The sequence below is a fragment of the Stegodyphus dumicola genome, chromosome X2 (assembly GCF_044657685.1).
Source record: "Stegodyphus dumicola isolate Sdum_Otavi_A_Nest chromosome X2, ASM4465768v1".
In the NCBI taxonomy this organism is placed as follows: domain Eukaryota; kingdom Metazoa; phylum Arthropoda; class Arachnida; order Araneae; family Eresidae; genus Stegodyphus; species Stegodyphus dumicola.
The window spans coordinates 5,857,842-5,863,841 of NC_140781.1; positions in this window are offsets into that span (position 1 = coordinate 5,857,842).

The window sequence follows — 6,000 nt, forward strand, 5'->3', positions numbered from 1 at the left end:
TTAAAATTTATTGAAGCCTGCAGTTGTGCTGCGCTATGTTTTATACAATTGGGATGTTCAGATATAGTTTCTTTATTAAATGCGTAATTTAAATATGTTATTATTAAATGTTGAAACATGAGATAATAAAATACGGAAAAATTTGCATTTTTTTCTCAAGAAAGATGGCAATGTTTTGTTAAAGGTAGTACTGTATTGGCTTTTTTTCATTATGACAAAGTATTCTAGGGTTATGTGCATATGGGTAGGTTGTGGAGAACTATTAAAGTAAAACTTACCCACGTTTACGTTACATTGGAAGAAACCTCATACAACTTGTCTGTTCAGTAGAAAAACTTCCAGGTACTTGGTTAAAAATTTTTTGGTTCAGTTGCTAGGATTAGAAAGCGGGACGAACTTTCAGAATTTGTGACTTCATACTCTTGGCTATTAATCAGTCCTTATTAAGAACAGAAATCTGTTCTTAATAAGGATATATATATATATATATATATATATAAAGAGAAATAATATGTATATAATTTGTAACATATCGGAAATTATATATAATAATGATAATAATTTAATGTATGACCTCTTACAAACTGGTTTGAATTACTAATTCAGAAGTCAAACAACAAAAATCAGCGTTATATTTGAAAATATAACGCTGATTTTTGTTGTTTGACTTCTGAATTAGTATTAGTCCGGTGTGTTATTGTGTCTTAATGGTTTGAATTATTTTTTGTTTATAGTATATCACTTTATGTTCAGAAAATAATTTATTTTCATACATTTTTTTGTGATGTCTGATAAGTATTGAATAAAATGTCCATTTTTTGTATTATTTCTTCTTGAATTTTTTTAATAATTTTTTTGTGAAATAAAAAAAAATTCTGGTTTTATTTTTTCTGGTTTTAATTGGCATTTTATCGAATTATCGTTAATTGAAAAGGTCAGTAAACTTACAAATCCTAGAAAGAAAAAGAAAATTTCTTCTCTGTTTAATTAATATATACTTCAAACTTGCTATTTCTTAAAACAAAATATATGAGTGCAGGTTACTTATTTACCTCAAACGTCTTGAAGTGAATAAATGTGAATAGTGGTGTTTACCATAATGTTTTATGAGCATTTGAAATCCTGCTCCATTTATGATATTCAATCCCTTAGAATATTTAATAGTTATTGTGTTTTTGACTTCGACTTGATAATTTTCATGCTAGAGAAAGTTATCTCACAAATGTGAGTAATGCCATATACAGAAAACTGTTTAAGAGCTCATTTTCTCTGAAGCGGGTATTGTTCCACGTGGAGTAGTTTTCACGAGAATCTGCCGATTGGATAAAATCACTGAGCAATGGTAGTTTGATTCAGGGTTGAATCTTGGAGGACGGAATTGCATGGGCGTTTTCCTCGTTTTATGTATATGTAGTGTGAATATGAGCCAGTTTTCATTAAAATGTCCTCCACGAGCAGGATGGCCAATTCATAGTTTTAGTTTATCGCCAGATTTTGTGGGAAGAAAAAGTATCCTTAGAAATTTAATAGTTATGAAGGGAGAAGCTACAGAGAATGGATAGATTTTAAATGTGTTCATTCAGAAAAAAATTTAACTTGAAATATTTGAAAACCTCAATGTTGAAATCCAAGTCAAGTGAGGAATATTAAATATTATTTTAAAAAATTCAATATGCATCGCATTATATGTTTTCATTGGTAAATAAAATCGGAAACTGAAACAAAGCTACTAAATTTAAGAAAATTTTAATTTCATTAAGATAGTTAATATGAATTTAACAGTTAGTATTTAATATCAGAGAAAAGTTTTAAAATAATTATGCTTTAATTTAGATAACTATTGCAGTTTGTTAATACAATTATATGAAAAATGAAATTAATATTTCATTTTCAGTCAAATAAAACTTATTAGCTTTTTGTAAGTCACGTTGTAATTGATACAGCATTTATTAGCATATTTTAATCCATGTTTTGTATTTAAGATGCTATTTAAAGTTTGTTTTCATGGAATTCATCTTTCGCTGTATGGAGTTTATCTTTCGCTGGATTTAGTTAATGTAAATAAAAGCACAAGTTTTCATGATTCAATGCAAAATATCGAACGCACGCTTAATTATTACATAGAAAGAATTTCCAATACTTTAATCATTTATATTTCCCTTATTTCACACCACAATTCAACAGTATCATTAATATTATTCCATTTTATAAAATATAAGCGCTCCCTTCTGTGATTCAGATTCAGTTCTGAATCATCTGAATAAAACAATCTGATGAATTCACCAACTGAATCAACAGGTATTTATAGGAAGTCGGCTTCTAAGTTGCACAGTCAAATTTTTAGCAGAACGAAATGTATATCTTTCTTAAATCTTTCATAACTTCTTCAGAAGAGTTTTCGGCTTGCAACTCATTTTTAGCTTAATAATCTGATTAGCTATTAAGATTGAAATATTCACGTAGCACTACAGTGGAGATATTAAACTTTCTGCCACCTATAAGAATCTTGGTTATATTCCGTTTTGAGGACCGTAAAAAATCGCCAAACTATTGTTGATGCCATTGCTGCCAAAAATAATTCCAGAAACCCTAACGCATGAAAAGAAGTATAATAGTAAATAACTATGTAAGACTTTTGTTTTAATTTAGATGAAAAGTTAATTTCATATAATACTTTTCTTTATTATAATTTGTATAAGAAAGGCTAAACATAACTGAATGGAAGCATAAGAGTCAATAACTATTTCATATCATTATTAGATTGGATTGGATTATTCAATCATGGCAAAGCACACGAGGGTTATCTGCCTAAAGGGAAGGATGCCTTTGTGGAGGACTTTCTGAGGGAACTGGCTCGTATACACGTGACACATGGGGTGGTGTGGTGTATTTAATTATGGCAAAGCACACTAGGGCTATCTGCCTTAGGGCAGGGATGCCTTCGTGGAGGAATTTTTAAGGGAAACTGGCTCGTATACACGTTACACATGGGGAAAACCACGAAAACGCCCATGCAGACAGCCCGTTCGCGGTATTCGAACCTCGGACCGAACTACCAGTGTTCAGCGTCTTTACCGCTCGGCCGCTGGTGGACCTCAGATCATTATTATAATTTATATAATTTATACAAAAAAAGGCTAAACATAACTGAAATGGATTCCTACATCGCTATTTCGCTACCGAGTTATCGCTAAAGCATAATTTCATCTCGTTGGTTGTTCAAACATAATTTTCTATAATGAATGATGCTTTTTCTTTGAAAAAATTCTATTGCAGACTTTTCGTCATGGACAATTCCCAAATTGTTAAATCCATAGGATATAAAAAGAGGATTTAAAATAAAAAAAATTAAAAATTAAATTAGTATTTCAATGGCATCTTAAGAAATTTAGAACTACCCAAACTTACGCAATTTGAAATCAGCGCGTGCGCTAATTTTGGCGCGCTGTTAAATTTGCTAGATTCGGCGATTTTGCGCATACATTTTCGCTGCAATTTTTTTTACGGTCCTCAAAACGGAATAGTACCGAATCTTGCCATATAGAGATTTTATTAGTAATATCAAGCTAGGCGTCACAATTTTGTTGAGTCTTGTTTTCTGTTTGAAATTCGAGATTTGCGGTATTCACGTCATATAAAATTGATAGTAAAAATAAAGAGAAATACATGGTTTGTTTCATCATTCTACATTAAAGTTAATTAGTCTGCAGTTTAACATCTATGGTTTCAGCAGATTATGTGAAACTGTATTTTAAATTCAGCCGTGCTAAAGTAATTCAGAGGAGAACTCGTGTTAAAGGAATTTCAGTTAGCAACCATCTGATGTCCGTTACTTACGGAATTTCTGGTGATTCATTTCATGATTTCTCGTGCTATGTAATTGTCTATATTCAGTTTGACGCACTTTAGAGGATGCGAATCAGTTAGCTTTCTCTCGCACTAAAAATTCCATATACCCAAGTAAATGTTCTGATGTTGCATAAGATATTGTAATTGCAAAAAGAGACAAATACACCTTAAAATACCTATAAAAGTTATTTCATAAAATACCTATAAAATTTATTTCACATCTTCAATTAATTAACTAATCAGTTAAAGATGTGAAATATATTTTTTTAATCCATAGATTCCAGAAGATACACATATCGCAACAAAAGTATGATTGCTTCCTAGTCTAACGCGTTTGTTTATATCCAAGAATTTTTTAATAAATAAGTAAGTCATTTTAACCGTTAAATGCATGAATTTTTAATTTTAAGTCAAAAATACATGAGAATTGACATCAAATAAAATAGGAAAAATACTAAAAAAAAAAAAAAAAAAAAAAAAAAATCTAAACTAGGTGTTTATTCCAGTTTTTGAAAAAATATTAACTTTTACAAGAAAGATAAGATACGCAAATGTGTAATAACAATAATACATACCTTATAAACTTCTTCAAACAATTTTAAAATTTTGAATACATCAAAATAATAACAAATACAAAATCAAAAATTCCCAAACACGAATGATGTTCACACCCTACACATCAACTCACAATAATCAAGACCCTTACACCGTTAGGTGACACCACACTGAAACTTAAAAAAAACTTATCTCTCTCTCTTTTTTTTTTTTTTTTTAACGGCGGGCACTTGTCTTTTTAGCAATGACCATTGCTAAGGCCGAAAATGGTGGCCATTTTATTCTAGAGACACCTAATAGGCGGCCACCGTTACCTCCTATGAGGGAACAGAAATATTAAAGAACCTTAGGAACAGACAATTAACATCCATGCCTTCTCCGTGAGTCGAACCCAGACCCTTCGGTATCGCAGTTGGCTCCCCTCTAACCACTGTATCGTCTGGGCGGCTTACTTTCAAAACTATATATGTAAACAGAATGTATCCAGTTGGTTAATACTATGCAGTAAGCTAATATTTGTGTTTTGATTTGATTTACATGACTAAATATGAGTATGTTGCCAAATGGCAACTACATGCATTTAAGGGTTAAGTAGGTCAGAAATATCATTTACTATTTCATCTCCAAAAAGGTAACAATTCCATTTATTTCAAAATGGGAATAATATTTTGCACGCAGTGCCAATAATAAATACACAGAAAAGTAAATGAATCAAGAATTAAAGTATAAAGTTCACTATGCAACTTGCCTTTGTCTTCTTTTGCTCCATTTTCCATAATAAAATTTTCTTGAATTGACGCTTATTTTTGGAGAAAATACTCGTAAGCATTTTATATTTTTGAGTAGCCATGTGCTTTTCTAAATCAGAATTTAATGGGGGCCAAAATATACTTACAAATTTTACGCAAATAGCTATTATTTTCTTCAGAACATTCTGCAAGCTAGTCTTTTAATTTTTCAATCGGCAGTCACGGTCTTATGAAATTTCTAGTTTTATGGGGTTTTACCCATATTTTAGTTTAATGAAATTATCATTAAGCGAGTACAGTTTCACAAAATTTTCTGAAACATATGCAAGATAAAAACAGTAATATTTGAAGTAAAAGTTTCAAAAGAATTAATTTGAAAAGGCATAATGCAGACAATAACAAACTTAATTTTTCTTGCTTTACTGTCAAATTTATGTAGATGAAATAAATGCTGCCAGTTAAACAGATCTCATGTATGAAAATGTAAGTGTAAATGCAAGTGCTTTCAATAGTTCAAAAGAAATAAAAATAAGAGCTACATGCAATATTTGGAGTTTATTCCAGGAAATATTGTATATGAGGTAATCTGCAAAATTCGCCAATCAGCAAATTGAAAACATGCGGCTCACGAAGCAAAATGTTGTCGCCATATAGAAATTTAATTTTACAGATCTGGCGACAAAATTGCTAAATTCGCGACCTTCTCCACGAAGGTCTTCCTCAAGCAGATAAACTTGCCCTAATCGATTAAACAATTAAGTTTGCTTAGGTTTATTTTATTACAACAAAGTACTCGAAGGCTATCTGCCTAACGGAGGGTTGCCTTGGTGGGGGACTTTCTAAGGGA